The sequence below is a fragment of the Heteronotia binoei genome, chromosome 9 (assembly GCF_032191835.1).
Source record: "Heteronotia binoei isolate CCM8104 ecotype False Entrance Well chromosome 9, APGP_CSIRO_Hbin_v1, whole genome shotgun sequence".
NCBI classification, from domain to species: Eukaryota; Metazoa; Chordata; class Lepidosauria; order Squamata; family Gekkonidae; genus Heteronotia; species Heteronotia binoei.
Window position 1 is genome coordinate 85,926,342 of NC_083231.1, and position 20,550 is coordinate 85,946,891.

A 20,550-nucleotide genomic window follows, 5' to 3' on the forward strand; every position below is an offset into this window, starting at 1 on the left:
ACAGTCTGAGATGCACTCAACACCTGGGATTTACACCAGATGACCTCACTTGGTGTACTACAAGTCTTTCTAAACTGTGCTTCAGAACAGGTCGTCCAATGCAGAACAGTGCAAGAGAGCAGAGGTCAGCTGAGCTCGCCGCTATTTTGAATTTATTACTGGGTTATAATTTGGTTTGTTTTACTAATAGTACATGTTGTGATTCTAATTAGGCTTGTAAGCTGCCTCAAGCATAGGATGAGGTGAGATATAAATATTTTGAATAAATACAGTCAGTGATGCAGCTGTCACTTTATGTCCTCCAGCAAAACTCAATGAACCTTCAGCGCTTGCATGAGAACATAACTCGTTTAGGCCAGATGAATTTCACCCTTACTAAGTGGTGAATGGTCTCACAACTGTTCTACTCAGCAGGTCACAGGCTCAGTCTCACGAGACAGAATTCCTTTCGTTTTGCACAATGCTATTCCTTATTGAATGTGACCCATTGTTTTAGAAAGCTATCCTTCAGTTGCTGGAAGCCACCGGAACTCAATCAGCACCTCATTAGAAAGAATTGACTTAAAACATTGATTCTCAAGGTGCTGGCTTAAGGTATCCAAATTGATCCCATTTGTAGATTAGTGTCACAGTCACTGTTTTATATAGAAACCTACTTTGAAAACTGGTCCATTTTTTGTCTGTTTCAAACACAGAAAGTGCCCTTTAGTGAGGTCATTCTGTGGTTTTAGATTTAAAAGTAGATTAATTACTGTTAAATGCTCAGCACAGTGTTTGGATTGTTTCCTGTTGGTGTAGTGATTCAGCTATCTTAAAACCATTAGATTCCACAGCTTATCTAGAAAATGTCATCATGAATTCAGCCTACTACACTTGATCTTAGCTAAAAGGCTGAGAAGCCAGTTTGGTGTAGTGGTTAAGTGTGTGGACTCTTATCTGGGAGAACTGGGTTTGATTCCCCACTCCTCCACTTGCACCTGCTTGCATGGCCTTGGGTCAGCCATAGCTCTGGCAGAGGTTGTCCTTGAAAAGGCAGTTGCTGTGAGAGCTCTCTCCAGCCCCACCCACCTCACAGGATGCCTGTTGTGGGGGAGGAAGGTAAAGGAGATTGTGAGCTGCTCTGAGACTCTTCGGAGTGGAGGGCGGGATATAAATCCAATATCATCTTCTTCTACAGTTGTTTTGTTGCAATTTGAATTTATGGATGGAAACCTTATGCTCATTAACATTAATGCTATTCTCCTTTTCATAATGAATGTACCTCAGTATTCAATATATGAATACTGGCTTGATAGGGAACAAATTGTTATAAGTGTTCTTGGCAAACTGAAAATACATGGTCTGGGAGCTCCTATTTGGAATGCTTGGAACCCAAAATAATAATTTTATCACTCCAATGCATAAAGTGATCCTCATCTTTTCATAATTAAAACACAGAGAGGAAATACTAAATGCACAGATCACAAAATCTTGGGCGATCATAGATGTAATGTAGTGTGTTCTAGCGGACAAAAGCCAAGAAGGAAGGTTTGGCCAAACCTCCTAAGATGTCCACTTTAATCATGACAAAATGGAGGCGCTACTGGTAGGAGGAAAGTCTGACCCAAGAAATAGGTTATCTACTGTTCTGGATGGGATTGCTGTCCCCCTAAAGGAGCAGGTTTGTAGACTTGGCCTCCTGTTGGATAAACAGGTGGCAGTAGTGCCTTTTACCAGCTTCAGCTGGTGAGCTAGTGGCAGTCTTTCCTGGGCAGGAAAGATCTTGCCAGTGTGGTGCATGTCCTGGTAATTTTTCTGGAAGATTAATACATTTAGTGCATTATGTGAAACTTGGAGACTATCTGGAAAAATAGAACTTTTTAAGTTGGAGTGGAAGTAGTTCCAAAGATACGTAGAAAAAGAGTGGAAAATAAAGGGACACTGGACAATCTTTGATAATGATTAAGTTTTTAAAATAAGAGTATAACTTTTGGTTCTTTAATAGTTAAGGGTACCTTTAATATTTGTTTTTCCTTAAGTAATAACACTGGTGGGGGTCAAGTAACGGGGGGAGGGGTGGGGGGAAAGTAAGATATGGGGTAGATAAATTTTTCTTTTTTAAGTTGTAAGATATAGTTTTGCTACCATATGTTACTAATAAAAATTGTTTATAACCAAGAGACTATCTGGAAACTATAGTTGGTACAGAATGCTGCAGCCAGAGTGTTGGTTGGTATTGGTCATAGTGTTACGGCCAGAAGGTCAATCTATTTGAAAGAAAGGAGTTCTGAACGCGGGTCAGAGAAGCAAGCAGTTTTATTGCATGGTCTGCAAAGCACGGGAAGATCAGGGCAGGTAAACCCACCCAAAAATCTTCAAAGCCTGTGTCGCAGCACAGCTCAATTTAAGCCTACCTTGTCCCGCCTAGTCTGGCTCTGCTGACCAATCGGTCAACAGGCTCACAATCTATTCATCCTATCGCGTACACTCTAACACGTGCGCACCCCATGCTTCCCCCCTTCCCTCAGCGCTTTTATGGCCGTTAAACCTTAAGTTTCATTCTCTACTTTTGGCTCACTTTGTTTCTTTGTTCTGAAGCAGAGAATGGATAGGAAGCATAAAATGTAAGCCCTTATCTACTTGGCTAAACGAAGCATCCTGCTGCATAACTCTTTGACCCTGTGGTTTAGCTACATCCTGTTACACAGCACCACCAGGTGTCTCATAACAAAATGAAACATAATTCCCCCTGCTTCTTTATACCTTATCAATAGGACCATATCACTCCAGTCTTGTTTTATCTACAGTGGCTTCCAATTTGGTTTTGGGCTCAATTCAAGGTGTCAGTATTGACCCTGCAAACTTGTATGCCTTCTCCCATATGAACCTTATGTGTTCACACTGATTATTTTAAGAGGTCTTGCTTCAGTTGCCCTTCCATCTGAGACTAGGTAGCTGGCAACCCAAGAAAGGACTTTCTCTATCATGGCACCAAAACTTTGGAATGCCCTCCCCAGGGAGATTCATCTGTCTTCCTATATTGGTATCTTTCACCAGTAAGTAAAGACCTTTTTGTTTCATTTGGCACACTCCCAATAATAGTTAATGGCCTCCTCCCTGGTTCTGGTAGGCTGGGTCCAAACTGGCAGTTTAAGCTGACACAGGGATCGCTGGCAGATGGATTTAAAAATCAAGTCCAAACCTGCACATCTGCCACCCACCCTGCTCCCACACTCATCTTGTCCTCTGATCTCTCTGAGGCAGCTCAAAAAGCTACCACTTACAAAGTGGTAGCAAATTTTTCTGCTCCACACCATCTGCCTTTCCTGGTGTCTGAATGTGGGAGTGTACAAGTGAGGTGGATTGGCAGTGTGAACTAGGGATGTGCAAAAAAAAAATTCAGAATTACACAGATTCGGAAGTATACGAGGAAAAAAAATTCGGAATCCTGTATATCTCTGAATTCCGTAGTCGGAATAGCCGCATATACGGTAGATGCGTGGCTATTTCCAAATATATGGCCCCATTATTCCCTATGGGCCATTGAAATCAATGGCAAATAGGGTGTATTTGAAACCACCTGGAAGGGAGGGGTTTGAGAGAGAGCCCCCAAATTTGCAGGGGACCTGCAGGGGACTCTCCCCTACAAACCCCCCAAGTTCCAAAAAGATTGGGCCAGGGGATCCCATTCCAGGGGCACCCAAAGAGGATGCCCCTATTCCACCATTATACCCTATGGGCCATTGAAATCAATGGCAACATAGGGCATAATTAGAGGCTACTGGGGGGCAGGGGGGTTGAGCGAGAGCCCCCAAAACTGCAGAGAACCCACAGGGATCTCTCCCCTACAAAACCCCCAAGTCCCAAAAAGATTCGGCCAGAGGGTCCCTGTCTTTGGGCTCCCCCAAAAGCCCAATGCTGGGGAAAGCCCAATTAGCCACTTCCTCCACTATAATTGCTGTGGGGAAAGTGGCTCTGCCCAGAGGGGGGTTTGAGGTAGAGGCCCCAAAACTGCAGGGCAGCTTCAAGGGACTCCCCAGCATGAAACCCCCCTGGCCCAAAAAGACTGCACCCATCTGTGGGCACCCCAAAAGGAACACTGCTCCCAATGGTGAGAAAAAAACCAATTAGAGCCCTCCAAACTGGGAAAAGTGGGAAAAGAGGCTCTGGGGAGCAGGAGGTTTTGAGGAGAGCCCCCCAAACTGCTGTGCAGCTTCATGGCACTGTCCCACACAAAACCCACAAGGCCCAAAAAAATTGGACCAGGGGGTCCAATTCCTGGGGACCCCAAAGCCAAACCTAACTTCACACCAGATAATCTCTATAGGACCCAAATGCACTACATCCCTCTGTCTACTCTATGAACCCTGCAGTGCAGGCCTGGAACCAATATAAACCCAGTTGCCAACATCACCGCCACACAAAACACAATCTGCTCAAGGTTTGCTTTGCAGACCTGGCTGCAGCAAACCCAGATGCCAGCTCTCCAGCCTGCCCCAAACAACACGGGGAGAGCTGGCCAAACACAACAAGCCTGCTGGTTCTGGGTCTCTCACCCATGTGCCAGCTTCCCTGCCACAGAACACATAATCTACAGATGCCCAGCTCTCCAGTGCTGCCCCAAACAACATGGAGAGAGCTGGCCAAGCACAACAAGCAGCAACAAATCAAACACAGAATCCTTTTTAAAACAGTAAAAAAACTTAACTTTTAACAATGCAGGAACTTTACCTTTCAGCCTAACCCCAAGAAATCCAAGCCACCCAAATCAGGAAAAGTAAAAGCACACTGCACTTTTAAAAGTCCTCTCACTAAAGTAAAGATATGGACAAATTGGCAAAATCCCCCCCCCCACCCAGCAGAACCCCCTAACCCCAAATAAGCTAGTACCCACCACCCAAATCTGGCAAGTAAAGGGACTCTGAGTCTTAAAAAGTCCCTTTTACCAACTAAAATAAAAACATGAACCCCAAGACTGTCTCACCTTTTAGACGTGTTCTCTTACACCAAGCAAGTCTGGTAAGGCTGAGGCCAAGGGCCAGCACAGAACAATCTCTCTCACACAGAGACAAAAGAACAACATTGTTGCTGATGGCTGGAGGATCAGCTACACACAAGCCCTTCAAACATGCATTTGCAATGCATTTTGCAAATGCATGCTTTGGATTGGCTGCTGGGGCTCCTCTCCCCCCTCCTCCCCCCTGATCCCAGGGAGGCTATGGGAGAGGCGGGAAAATGCTACCAAAGGCAGGAAAGGAGGCTAGCAGCTCCCCTGAGGCTGCAGAAGCCACTTTCCCGCCTTTTGCATTGACATCCGTATACTTCTGAATATTTATACGGAAGTATACGGGGAGCTATACTCGGCTCCCGCATAATGGGCCCCAATTGAATCGGCTGTATGCGATTCCGCATACAGCCAAATCAGGGGTGATTCGGTGGTTGATTCGGTTTGGCCAAACCGAATGCACACCCCTAGTGTGAACCCGCCAGGCCAAGTCACTTATGACTTAAAAAAAAAATCCATTGAGCACATGAACACATGAGGGCATATCTGCATGATCACTAAAATGAATGGAGAAAAAAGAAACCTGAACCATGCTAAGGGGATGATGTGCAACAGCCATCTGACTGTGCCAAAGCACCGTTCACACTGGATATGGGTGACTTGCACAGGAGCTTCTGGTCAAGAATAATCTGCTCCATTTTGAACTGGCCCAGTTTGAAACACCTCCTGTGCCCGAAAGCTGCCCGTTTGGACCCAACCATATTGTGTATTTATGTGATTTGTATTGATTTATTTTATAATTTTAAAATGTTGTTTTCAATTATTCAATTGTTTTGATTTTCTTTTGCCCACTGCCTTGCAACTCTGATTGGATGCAAAGGCAGCAAAAAGGTGGGATGGATAGATGTATGTATGGATGGATGGATTATGATTAGTTTCTGGCAAAACGTTCCCTCTTTGGGGAATAAACAAACCTACCTACATAGTTCTTCAAAGTTTGAAGAACCTGCCTTTTCCCTTCCTGAGTGTTTTATGCTATCATGTTTATATTATTTTGTCTGGAGAGGGATTCAGATGGGATAAGCTTTAAAGTGTTTTTTAACTAATTACAACATGCTCTTTCATAGGAACTGTTAAAATTACCTCTCTTCTTTTTCACATTCCTCTTCTTTGAGCATAGTAGATTCTTATTTTTCTGTTATGCAATTTTTATCATCCCTTCTGTATTCCCAGTGCTAGTGGTTGTTATTTCTATTATACAAAGAGTTTTTCCCCCCTGCCCAATAAAACAAATGTTTTCATGCAGTTCCTTCTTTCTCTCTTTTTCTCCCTATAATAAATAAATTAAACTATCACTTTCTGGAAGTCAACTTAGTTTGATTCACAACTATTTTGGTACACCCTTATGTGATCTTCATTTTCTAGGCAGGCATCAAAGATCTTAGATCAACATGATCTCATTAACTTTTTATCAATGTGATTTGATTAACTTTGCTTCAATCAGCACTAGCAGATTGCTACTAAAATAGTGGCAACTTTGCACATATTCTGCTCAGAGAACTGGAGGCACCAGATTTGGGGGTTGGTGTGTGTGTGCGATGGGGGGGGGGGGAGACTGCCTTTTGCTCTGCAACCGATGAGTAGGCTGAAAACTGAAAGGTATATAAAATAGTTTTCTCCCCTTTTTTGCCATGGATCCCTACATTCTTTCCCCTCTGTGTCAACAGTGTGGGATTAACTGTCTCTTTGGGGTTGCGTAGCAGGTCTTTTTTGGTACAAACTCATTTGCATATTAGGCCACACCCCCTGACACCAAGCCAGCCGGAACTGCATTCCTGTGCATTTCTGCTGAGTGGAATGTTTGGTATACATTTCTGATCGGCCTGGAGGATGAAACTTTCTCTCTTCTTCACATATTTGCTGGGTGGGATACAAATTGGCCTGATCCTGGTGGACTGATGAAACCCTAACTGAGACTGGGAGGTTTTCTGCAGGTTAGGGGCTTGTTGTTTAATTAGACTGGCAACACCTCAAGGTATTCAAAGATATGGAGAGGCACCCAAAGCAGCCATTGGTAGACACAGAGGGGCGAAAGGGGTTAATCCCTCTGAACTGCACATCAGTGCTCAAACCTTTGCACTCTATGGTGGGGAGATGGGGTTGAAAGGCAACTCTAGTCATTTTGGTGCAGGTGAAGTAAAGCAAAGGTGTTGCCTGTGAGGCTAGCAAGCTTGGATTCAGGATGAATTACCCAAACCCTGGCAAATCCAGTGGGGCAACCTCTTAGGGAACCTACACAATGGGAAGAATTATTTAATTATGCCTGCATTTTAGGATATGACGGTGATTAATTTTTTTCAAATTTTCTTTGACTTGCAGAGGTTATTTGCTTTGTGAACTCATTCTTTACACTATCAAACCATGTGGATGGCATACCATACACTCATGAAAGAAAAACTAGGGTTTTTTTTCTGGTCAAGAAAAATAGATCATCCTAATTATTCGTATGTACACTTCATTGTGTATAACTCTTTCTTTAGGGGTCATCTTACATTCAGGGGAGGTAGCGTTTAGAGTGTTGGACAAGGTTCCAGGAGACCAGGGTTCAGATCCCCCCTCTGCCATGGAAGCTGGCTAGGTAACCCCAGGCCAGTCACGCACGCTGTGCCTAGCCTATGTCACAGATAGTTGTGAGGATAAAATGGAAAAGAGGAGAACTATGTAAGCTGCTTTGGGTCCCTGCTGGGGAGAAAGGCGGGGTAAAATTAAGTAAATAAATGAATGAATGAATGAATCAGTGTTATCATCTTCCTTTAAGATAAATATGGTAGGACTGAATAGAATAGTTTAAAAAACAACTCAAATCTACTCATTCTTCACACACACACACAAACATAGAATCATAGAATTGGAAGGTACTTCCAGGGTCATCTAGTTCAATCCCCTGAACAATGCAGGAAATTCACAAGTACCTGCCCCCATACACACACATGCACCTACAGATCTTGTAAATTTCACAGGTGTACTTCCCATAATCAAAGGAGTGGGTCAGAAGTGAGCAAACATGTAACAGTATGGCTTTTATTTATGACTTATTTATATGATTTGTGAATGTTTTGTCTATTTTTACAATTGCCTGCTGATTGGACCAATTACACAGCAAAGATGGTGGGGTAGTAGAACTCTTATCAGGATATGTGAGTATGCACATATGTGAAAAGCCAATTGCATGGCACCACTCTAATGGCAGAAAGTGAGGAGGACCTAAAGATCCTCTTGTTGAGGATGAAAGAGGAGAGCACAAAAGTAGGCTTAAAACTCAACATAAAAAAAACTAAGATCATGGCATCCAGCCCCATCACACCTTGTGTAATGTAGCTCCGCCTTGCACGTGGGGGCCGGGGCTTGCACGATTGCTCGGGTCTTGTCCTCCGTCGGGTGGATTCCCGCTGCGTCCACGGCGAACCCCAGGAACTCCACCCGCGGTACCCCTAGCAAGCATTTCTCCCTCTTGACCTTAAGCCCCGCCGCTTCAAACCGGTGGAGTACTTCTCTCAGGCGGTTGCTGAACTCCTCTAAGTCCGGGGCGGCAATTAAAACATCGTCGAAAAATGGTTGGACTCCGGGGATCCCTTTGAGAAGAGAGTCCATTATGCTCTGGAAAATCCCCGGAGCTACACTGACCCCAAACTGCAGCCTCCTCACCCTGAAGGCCCCCCTGTGGGTCACTATTGTCTGGGCCTCGGCTGTTTTGGCGTCTACTGGGAGCTGTTGGTAGGCTTGTGCCAGATCCAGCTTCCCGAATATCTTGGACCCAGCTAAGGCTGCCAATACGTGGCTGACCACCGGAACGGGGTAGGGGTTGTCCTGCAGTGCCTTATTGATTGTGCACTTGTAGTCTGCACATATCCGCACCTTCCCGTTGGGCTTAACCGGGGTCACTATGGGGGTTTCCCACGTGGCATAGTCGACCGGTTCCAGAACCCCTTGGGCTGTGAGGCGGTCCAGTTATGCCTCGATTTTTGGTTTCAAGGCGAACGGAGCCCGCCTAGCCTTGAGCCTAATCGGTCTGACCGTGGGGTCGAGCGGTAGGGAGATGGGCGGTCCCTTGTAGCTCCCCAGGGACCCGTCGAACACGTCGGGGAACTCGCGGCATACCTCCCCGAACCCCCTGGTTGCTTGGATTTGCTCCACACCCTCTAAACGGATCCCCAATGGGCAAAACCATGCCAGCCCCAGCAGGGTGGTGAGCTGGCGCTTGACCACCAGGATGTCCAGCGGTCCCTGGAAAGCCCCTCTCTCCACTTGCACCCGGGCCCACCCCACAATGTGTACCGGGTTTTTTTGAAAGTTCCGCAGAATAAAGTCCGCCGGCCTCAGTTGGAGCCGGTGGCGGGGGCACAGTTTCCTCACGGTTTCCTCCACAATTATGGAAATAGAGGAACCTGAGTCCACCTCCATGATGCATGGGGCCCCCTTGATGAGGACCGCCATTTTGACCTTGTCAGGGTGGCGAGGGGCAAGTTCAGTACCTGTAGAGTGGTGGATGCAGTAGTGTGCGTCTCGGCTGACTCGTGGTGAGAGGTCGGCCTCTGGCGGCTGGACTTGGCTCGGCAAGCCTGCGCGATGTGGCCGGTCTTCCCGCAGCTCCAGCAGTCCCAGTTGCAGTACTGGCAGTCCCTTCGTTCGTGGGGGTCGCCACAGCTGGCGCATTTGTTGCGGGTGGTTTATCCGTCATCCGGGGTCGCTGTGGCGCTCGGGTGATCACCCCTGCTGGGTGGCACAGCTGGAACGCTTCTCCTTCCTCCTGTCGGTTGGGGTCCAACTCCTCTTGGTGGACCGTGTCGGCTCTCGCCTTGGGGAAGGTCCTCGTGGTCCTTTCGAACGCCACGGCTTCGCTGAAGATGCTCTGGAGGGTGAGCTCTTCCTTTGCGAAGAGCTTCTGTTGGAGCCTCTCGTCTTGTAGGCCCCACGTGAATCGGTCCGCCAGGGTCTCCTCCAGCTGTGCAAAGCTGCAGTTGCCCGCGATCTGGTGTAGGGCTGCCAGGTAGTCGGCGGCCGATTCTCCTGCTGCCTGGTCCCTCTGGTGGAATAGGAAACGGCGGGCCACCCTTGAGGGTTGAGGCAAGAAGTGGCCGGTGAGGAGTCTGACGATTTCCTCGTAGGACTTCTCCGTGATCCTTGCGGGGGCCGAGAGACCCTTGGCAATTTCGAACGTGGCCGCCCCGCAGACGCTCAGGAGAACGTCCCTCTTCATACTGTCTTCCATAATTCGGTTGGCCCTCAGGTAGCACTCAACCCGTTCCGAGTAGGACTCCCAGCCCTCTGGATTCGAGGGGTTGAACGCCTCGACGTGACCTGTGGTTCTGCTCTGGTTAGCCATGGTGGCTGCGGCGGTCGTTGTCTGTGCGTTGCCCTTGAGGTCTCCGATGTAGCCCTGTTTCCCGGGCTAGAATCCCACCTTCGTCGCCACTGTAATGTACTGAGACTGGAGATGATGATAGGGCAACATGCTTTATTGGAGGCACATCACAAGAGAGAGAACACGCGGGCCGGGTCCCGCTTATATACATAACCCGGCACAACCTCCCAGGCTGGCCAGCCCAATCCTGGCCAGTCAAACTTCCCGCCGCTGATGGTCATAGGCGGAGCCTTTCGCGCGCTGCGCCGAGTCGCCTGGGGACTGTCCCCCCAGTCGCCTCCGCTGCATGGCTGCACGGTGCTTTTCTTACGACATGGTGTAATAACGCAATAACGTGATAGGGTATTAACGCAATACACTACACCTTGGCAAAAAGAAGGGGAAGACATGGAAGTAGTGACAGATTTCATATTTCTGGGATCCAAGATCACTGCAGATGGTGACTGTAGCCATGACATTAAAAGACATTTGTTCCTTGGGAGGACAGCTATGGCAAACCTAGGCAGTATAATAACAAGTAGAGACATCACCCTGCCAACAAAAGTCCATATAGTCAAAGTGATGGTATTCCCAGTAGTAATGTATGGCTGTGAGAGTTGGTCCATAAGGAAGGCCGAGTGCAGAAGAATAGATGCTTTTGAGCTGTGGTGCTGGAGAAGAATCTTGAGAGTCCCTTGGACTGCAAGAAGATCAAATCAGTCAGTCCAAAGGGAAATCGACCCTGATTGTTCCCTGGAAGGACAGATGCTGAAGCTGAAGCTCAAATACTTTGGCCAGCAAATGAGAAGGGTGCACTCACTGGAGAACATCCTGATGCTGGGAAAGACAGAAGGCAAAAGAAGAAGGGGATGGCAAAAGATGAGATGGCTGGACAGGGTTACTGATGTAACTAACATGAATTTGAGCAGACTTCAGAGGATGGTAGAAGACAAGAGGGCCTGGTGTGACTTTGTCCATGGGGTCACAAAGAGTTGGACTCCACTGTGTGACTGAACAACAACAACAAGTATGAAAACAACCTGCCAGTCATGAACAGGTCTACGGAAAGTCAAGCCAATCTTTGAAAAACAGCTCCCCGCTTGCAACTGATAAACAGGATATGAGCCAAATCAATGAGTGCTCAAGCATCCTTACATGCACCTTTCCCAGTCTTTCAGCTTGGAGAGGTTAGTTCCTTCAAGCTTCCATGGACACCCATTAGAACCATTAGGATGCAGTCTTGAAAAATTAGCCCCCTTTAAGAAAATACCAGACAATTACTTTGAGCTATTAATCTAACAAAGGAATGGTTTGCAACTTAACAGAAAGGTATGTGTTTTACTGCAGAGAGCTCCAGACTCAATCCATGGCATCTCCAGTGAGAGGATCTCAGATGGGAGGGTCTGATAATGATCCTGGAGAGCTGATATCAGTCACAGTAGAAGGACTACCAGTTTGACTCTGTATAAAGCTTTATAGTTCATACTTGAATAAAACTTTGTTGGTCTTAAAGGTGCCACTAGAATTTGTCAGAGTTATTTGTCAAAGTTACAGATTAACAAAATTTAATTAATTGGGGGTCCTACTGTCTAACTACTTGCCTTTCATTCAGATCGGTACAATACTCACAAGGAAACGGAAAGGCTTTTTCCAAACTTAATAAAATGAGAATTGTCTTTTTGTTATATGGCTTCAATATCTTACATTGCTGGTAAACTATTACATTTATTCAGATGATTATTCTCTTAATTGTTGTTTCCCAAGACCATGTCTTCCCTCAGTTACATGAAATTATGATTCCCTGTAATCTTTCTCCTTACAGTGCAATATTGAATTGTTCACTATACTCCTTATTGCCCCCATGCCAACATTCTGTATGAAACTGGAGAAGATATAATTTGGAATTTGCACTTACTTTACCACTGGGCTTTTTGCTGCCCTGATCTTGTTAAGCTCTTCTACCTTTTCTTTTGTATCCTGCAACCCTGTGCTTTCTCCACATTGTTACAATCCTCGGGTGTAAGTAGTAATAGGGGAAGATAGAGGTTTTTTAAAAGAAAAAGCCCAGCAGAACTTATTTGCTTATTAGGCCACACCCCTTGACATCACTACACACCCTGACATTACAGGGCTTTTTGTAGTAAAAAGCCCAGCAGGGACTCATTTTCATATTAGGCCACACCCTCTGACACCAAGTCATCCAGAACTGTGTTCCTGTGTGTTTTTACTTTAAAAACCCCCAAAAAACTGGGGGCAGAATTCAAGTTGGGATAGAGTTTGGAATACAAATTCTGCCAATTTGACAAGCTTACCCTATTGTGCATCAGGTCCAGACCTCTTTCTGTTCTGATTGTATTCCTGCACCTCCTAGAATGTTTTAACGTCGGTAAAATAAATACCAAGCCAATATCCCTCGGCTAGCCCAATCTCATCAGATCTTAGAAGCTAAGCAGGGTCGGCCCTGGTCAGTAGTTGCAAGAGAGAGCACCAAGAAATACCAGGTGATGGCAAACCTTTGAATATCTCTTGCTGTGAAAACCTCATGGGGTCCCCAAAAGTCAGCTGTGATGTGATGGCAAAAAATTAAAAATAAATCCAAGTATTTCTTTAACTACAGCATAAGCAGTGCAGATTTTGAGAATGCATTCAGAAGTTCAGTAGTGAAGCTGCATTGGCTTTTTATGCTAAACTGCTTAGAGACATGTGGGTATTATTTGCACCATTTGCTGAGCAATCTAAACAACGTTACCCCCTCTTAAATCCATAGAAGTCAATGGGCTAATGGGCTTAGAGGGCTGTTTAAGACTGCACTGTTGATTGGTGATCCTTTCCCAAAGCCAGCAGAATGAACCACAGTCCTGCCCACAGAAACAGTCCAATTACAGAGTTCCATACAAACCTTTTCCCTTAATGCTGAATAAAGATCTCTCTGTAATTCTGTGTACTGTGTATTCTGGCTCCAGAGCTGAGCCTTTCCACTTGGCTGCTCTCATTAATAGGCCTGACATGACTAATGTGACTAAACATGATCTCATTCACTGGTTGGCAGATAAACCTATTAAGCACTGGCAAGAGCCACATTTCAAGAATAGGGTCATCATCACTCTGCCTAGGAAGGATGACTTATTCAGAGAAAGTCTTGTTCAGCACCTCCCCCCCCCCCCAGGTGGCAGTTATGTCCCCATACATTGCAGCATATATTTTTTTAAAAAAAAAATAAAAGTAAATATGCACCATAGATTTTTGCAGGGCCACCATCAGCAGTCTTAACAAGTCTGGGACAAAACCTGAAGGATCTGCCATCTCTGCAACTTTAGCCTTGTTTCTCTGAGCACTGGCAAGCAGTTGCAGACATTTCAACAAGAGACTTCTTCCTTTAAAAATAAATGGGATTAAATACACAGTCAGAATGCAGGAAAGGAACTGAGTCAAGGGGAGGCATTAACCTCTGTTTATTCTAATTTCCCATTGAGAGGGGAATAAGGAGTCCTCTTTGACCAGATGGGATGTGGGCCTTTAAGAGGCTTGGCATTTCTCTTGTAGCTTGTCATTCTAAAAGCAAGGAATGGAAGAATGTCCCTCCTGGTACGTCAATGAATGAAGCATCTGGTGAGGCACCAGAATCTCATGCCAGGTTCTAGTTGTGCCCTTCTACCAAGGACTGATATGCTTTCCACTTTGAATTTTTTTTGGCCTTAGGCCCTTGACCTTTCACTGAAAGACAGATGCTTCTGTATATTTGTCATGCCTTATTATGAGTATTACACACAGGCAAATGATTCCTGGGTATTATATGCTTTCATGCCCTTCTCCCTTTCATCTTTGCCTATAAAAATCTCCATCTCACTTTTATGAATGTCCCCACCCCCTCCTTACACACACACGTGCATACACATACACACTCTTTCTCTTCTCAAGTTGCCAATTTGTTCCGACTGGCCCTGCTCCTGTGCTTTTAATAACAGCTATTCCCAGAAAGGCATGCAATAGTCAAGAGTTTTGAAGCAGGGATGGGGGGAAATCCCCACTCAAATCCCCACTAAAACATGAAACTCATCGGGTGATCTGGACCATTAACTCTTGTGTTCTCTTAGCCCCATCTAACTCTATTGTAAAGATAAAATGAAGGAGGCAAGACACCAGTGATCCTCAGAGGAAATTTAAAAAAAAGAACTTTGGACATTTTAAAAAATAAATTCTCATAGTAGCTGCTAAGCAATTGCTCTTATCAAAAGTATTGAAATTTTCCTCTCCCCAAGCACAAAGGAAATGTGCCCAAACCCAGTGGAGCTGTACATTACATATTTGGGTGATATTTGGCATTTGAAAGAGGAGGGTTATAAGAATTCAGAGGCTTCCTCTGCAGATCTTATGCATGGTGACTACTGTTCTATTGGACTTGCATTTTTAGAAAGATCATTTGAAGGAAGATCTATTGAATTTGAAGCTGTTCCAGGCACTCAGGTCCCCCCCCCCCCCACCTCAGCAGAAGTCTCCAAGGTAAATGGGCTAAAATATTTTGCTGGAGGGGATTCTTTACTTCTAAGAGTCACTCCTTTGCATAAGAAATATACTAAGGAAGGAGTGGGGTGGAGGGAATCAGACAATGCAAAAAGAAAAATCAAAGATAATGAACAATGTTGTTTCTGGGTTGGATTTTTTAAACAACTGTATGGCTTTTTAATAGACAGGAATTTGTGCACAGTATTAAAGTATTCACACAAATTTAATATTCATTTTGACTACCTCCTTTGGGGTCATATCAGTGTAAAAAATGCCCTTTGCTACTTATCTCCTTCTTAGACATCTGCTACAGATGAGTCATCTGTTAATTATCTTGACATACATATAAGATTGTTTTGATAAGCTCTTATTCGGAAATCTGAGTTTGCAGAAAGAAAGGGAAATGCTCCTACTGTTGGTGGTGATATTTTTCATATTTCTACACTTGTGCTTTTTGCAAACAGAGTCATAGCAGCTCCCAGTCTCTGTTCATAATATATAAACTGAATATTGTTGTGGAGACCCCTCAGCCTTTGCGTATGTGCTCATTTTTAATGTGATTGCTCATATCACTGAAACCAGGATGGATATCAACATTCTTAATACCTCTCTCAGTTTGGTTTCTTACAAGACTGTGGGATAGGTAATCACTATCTACCTCCAGAAACACATTTCCCAGACCGTTTCACTTCTCCCCATTTCATTTTCTTTCTTGGTCCATGTTAGTATCACTTTTTGCCCTTAACAATTATACTGAAAAATAAGCAAATTGATGCTATTATTAAAGGGATTATTGCCAGCAGGTAAAAACAAATAAATAGAATCAGGGGAAATTTTCTCCAAGAAGACTGCATACATATTTTCTGAACTGGAGATAGTGTATAGCTTTACACATATTGAAATTGTCCATTCTATCTCCCCCCCCCCCTTCTAAGAAAATGTGCCTAAAGCTATTATCGTATATATCGACTCTGTGGGATTTAACGGACGTGGCTCCTTTTCCCAAGTGGTAAGAAAATGACCTCTATGAGGCAAAGTTCAAGCTGAGCAAAAGCTTCGAGACCGACATTAGAGACCTGTCAGTTGCTTGCTAGGATAAAAGTGCAAAATTATATGTGATGCACAGTTCAGTCACATCAAACAGCAAAGAAATGTTTACTGAATGAACTACACAGTTGCTAATTACACTTTCCCCTTAAGTATGCACATTATCATTGGCAACCAATACCAAGAGATTCTGGATAGGGAAAGCTTCTAATAAGTATGCAACAATTACATCGGGCATGTTTTTGCACCTTAATTTCTTATGGTTCTCCGTTCTACTGCAGAGGCACATTTGGCTTGTCATCATGTATGCTGTTTACCTGTTGACCTCCTATGCAAATCCATTACAAGTTTTGTTTATATTAACATAAAAACTGCATCCAGTTTTCCTTCAAAGGACAGTTCACTGAATTCCAGGTTATTCATTCTATATATATGGCTCCTTTACCACACAGTTCTTTTTATTTAGGGAATTTATATGTCATCTCTCCCACTTACAACAATACTATAAGATCATAAATTATCAATATTTTAAAAAGCCAAGACATCAATTGAGAAGTTTAAAACATTCTCACAGGGTATCTGTTGTGAGGAGAGAAAGGAAAGGCAATTGTAAGCCACTCTATGACTCCTTCAGGAAGTGAAAAACAAGGTATAAAAACTAACTCCTCCTCCTCTTCTTCTTCTTCCTCCTCCTCCTAGTTACAGGAGGACTCCATCTATATGACTTCTCTTCTGTTGACTTCTCTTCTATTCTATATGACTTCTCTTCTCTTCTCACACAAGCATATTTACTGCTCTACAGTTACTGCTGCTTATAATGTCAGGGAAATCGGCCCCTTCCCAGCCACACTGGCAATGCCAGTTATAGGCTGGGGGCCGTGCTTTGCGCTCCCGGAAGGAGGGAGGCTGACGCTGGCTTCCCGGCCATCCGGGAGTTGGAGGAGGGGGCCTGGTATCAGGGCTATAAAGCCCCGGCTCCCGCCCATGTCGCAGCAGCTCTCTCGTGGCTCTTGGCAGGGAAAGCCACGTCTTTGGCCGTATTGTCGGGCCCAGGCTTTAGAGTGTGAGGTGCAAGCAGGCGTGGTGCATGCCTTTTCAGCGCGGCGGCCGGTCGGCGACTTGAGGAGCGTCTTGGGGAGGCTCTAGGCCATTGCGCGAGCGGCAGCTGCACGTCGGCATGCGTTTGGCTGGATCGGTGCGGGGTGATGCGGAGTCATATCAGGGGGGCAAAAGGAGCCTGAGTCAGAGGGGGTGTGTGTGTAGGGCACGTGGTGAGGCTGCCCCCCTTTTTTCCCTCCCCCCCGTGGCTGAGCTAGAAGGGGGTTCGAGGAGGGTGTGTGCCCCCTTTTTTGCCATCATTTGGCATGTGGGTAGGCGCCCCCCCCTACGATTGCAGTTTCAGAAAGGGGCGGCGGCTCGGTTGCAGGGCATCTGCTTGGTAAGCAGAAGGCCCCAGGTTCTATCCCCAACATCTCCAATTATAAGGGTCCAGGCAAATAGGCATGGAAAGCCTCAGTTAGAGTCCCTGGAGAGCTGCTGCCAGTCTTTGTGGACTGTGCTGACTTTGATGGATCCAGGGCCTGATTCAGTATATGGCAGCTTCATATGGTCATGTGCTGCTTATCGCCCCCCCCCCACCTATAGGTAGGAGGACTTATAATTTCACACACAACTGGATAGCTTGGACACAAAACCCTGTTGGTCTTGAAGGTGCCACTGGGTTCAAGCGTCGTCATAGCGTAACTGCCTGACAAGAGGCGGGCCCAGCAACCCGGTTCCCCGGGTGACTTGGGCATGGAAGTCCAGCTTCAGCAGGCCATTAGGGGCCAGAGGGATGATTAGGAGAGGCCGAGGGTCGCACCAGGCACTCCCACATGGAAAGGGTGCCGCAGGGTAATATGCCGATCGTCCCAGATAACTTTTGAAAGGGTGGTTCTGGCTTGTCTTCCTGCATTGCAGAGCGGAGCCAGGGATGCTGACATGCAGCAAGCACGGTGATAAAGGGGGACCTTCTGGGCCTGGGGGCCATGTTTGTGCATTGCCTCAAGGCCAGAGTTGTCCGTCTGCCACGCAGTTCCCTCCTCTGACAGTGGTTAGGGCGTCGTCTGCACTTCTGCTTCTCAAGCAGCGCCAGGTGAGCTGCCATGGCTGGGGCAACACTAGTGGTTACAGCAGGGAGAGTGGCCGAGTTATCAGTGGGGTGCATGGAATTACCTTCTGAGTCCTTGTGGGGGCTGGCCCCCATGGCTTCCTATTTGGTTATCTGGCGTTGCCCTTGGGGTACCACTTTGCAATGGCTACCTGGTATAAGATTTTGTGGGGCGAACACATGACGTGTTCAGCCCCTCTTTGGAGAGGTGGAATGGTAGGTCGAAGGGGGACCTAGTTGACAAGGAGAATGAGAAGCCGAAACTGGGAAAGGTGGATAGGACTTGGTCCGATTGGCTGACAGGTTTCCGGATCAATGTTGGGGTAATAGCTAGGATACAGCCTTTATGGGCCGCAGCCCTGTTTTAGGTGGCGATATAGTGCACCGCGTATATTAGATCTCACCAGAGCAATCTGGTTGCAATACAATGAGGCCTTTATGATTGGGGCTGCGGTCAACCCAGGGCTCCTGTGGGACCCGATTAAGCATCAGCTTTGGCTGTAGTCGATGTCCCCGGAAAAACCCAATTCAGGTGATAGAGCCAATAGCAGGCACATAGTGCATAATCTATAGTTTAGCATGGGTGCCCGCAGTGCAGCGGGCCAGGTGGGTCAGCCCCGGCTGCTATGCGGGAATTTATGACTAAGGGCGTATGCTCTTGGAAGGCATAAAAAATTTAAATATGAGCGCCCGCGATGTGGGGTGTCACACGTCTTCTCAGCTTGCGGTAAATCCAAAATAAGGGCTGGGTCAGGACACCTCGGGGGTGAAAGTAACCAGTAGCCGCTGGAAAAAAGGGGACTCAGCCTAATATGGCTGAAGGTACTTAGGCAGTTGTTGTGCAATTACCCCCTGATGGTGGATAGGGGCTATTTGATGGACGGTTTTACCCATGGGTCTAAGATCCCGTATCAGGGACTTGGGGCCCTTGTAAGTCTCCTAACCTTTGTTTGGTAGGGGGACCGAGCACGTGGTTAGGGCTAAATAACTGAGGAGTGTGCGGAGGGCAGTGCCCTCCGCCAGTACCCACTTTATGGGTACCCCTCCCCTCGGGGGTGGGCACAATAAAGCGCATGGGGAATGGTGGGCACAATAAAGCACATGGGGAATGGTGCCTGATATACCATTTGACTTACCCAGGGGTGGAGCAGTGAATGATTCCATTTTGGAGGTGCCCGGTTCGGTCAGGTACACCTAGTTTGACCAATCAGTCAAAGTGGTTCTGGGTTGTGGTGCGTGGGCTGCAATGGCAAATGGGACATTAAGTCAGTGTTGCGCCTTTTGCCTGTGCACCCAGAAGATTTCGATCTTCCGGGTTTTTTGCCTTTGAAGGAAGTATTATATGAATAGGGCCCCATCCAGGGGATGCTCAGTGCCAGAGCCGCTTGTGAGCGGTTAGTTCCTTTATGGAGTGGGCACTTCGGATCAAGTCTGGGTTGAAAGCTACTGTTCACTACCTGGATGCCTACCTTTCATTAGCCCTGCCGGTTCAGGGCAATGTGCCTAGTTGTGCGGTCATTTGAGGACCTGGTGTGGGAGATTGGTGTCCCATGGGCCCACGAAAAGACGGAGTGCGTGCAAAGTTGTGGCTCCTGGGAGGGCTTTCTTGCAAGGCCTATGTGATGCCTGGGGCTCCTGTGGTTCCCTTGCCTAGAGTACAAATGACCGCAGGCATGTGGATGGATCTAAAGTAGCCGTTTGGCTTTCGGGGTGAGCAGCTGGCTATCCATACAATCCATTTCGGGTGTTATGTCTGTGGTGCATGTTATGTCTGTGGTGCATGCCTGTGGTGCATGTTACCAACTCCTGGTGATCCAGGTCGCCGGTGGTGACGAACTTGGTGCAGTCATTTATTTGCGATGCCTCTGTTGGTTTCTGGCTAGGTATGTTCCGGGGGTGTGCAATGCGGTGGTGGATGCTCTATCTCGTCAACAGATCAAGCGTTTGGCCAGCTCGCTCGGGAAGCGGACCTGCAGCCGGTGCGAATGCCTCCGGAACTTTGGCAACTGGGGAGGTAGAAGCCGGTACGACAATTGGACTAGCATGGGCATCAAGTGCTGAAACACATATTAAGGGGCGGAGCTGCAGTCCCAGGTTGTTAGGCTGCAGGGCTCATGGACACCTGGCTGGCCTCAGTGGTATACATTATCCAATTTGTATCTATCAGAAGGACAGAAGGTTAGGTATTAAGTCAATTAAAGGCCAAGTGGCCGCACTGGCTTTTATTAATAAAGCGTAGGACCTTTAGGAGGGCCCCGGTATATTTAGAGGTAGGAGGATGTTGGAGAGCCGGGCAAGAGAGAGGGGCCAGGGGCAGTTGCCTTTCAGCCAATACCCTCCTCCTCTCCCCCCTCCCCCTTAGTGCTTAAGGGCTTATAGGATCTGGCCTGAGGTATGCTCGTCTTCCTGTGTGGCCGCTCTTGTCACGCAGCCTCTTTGGTTGCCTTTCGTTTTAGGCACACTTCG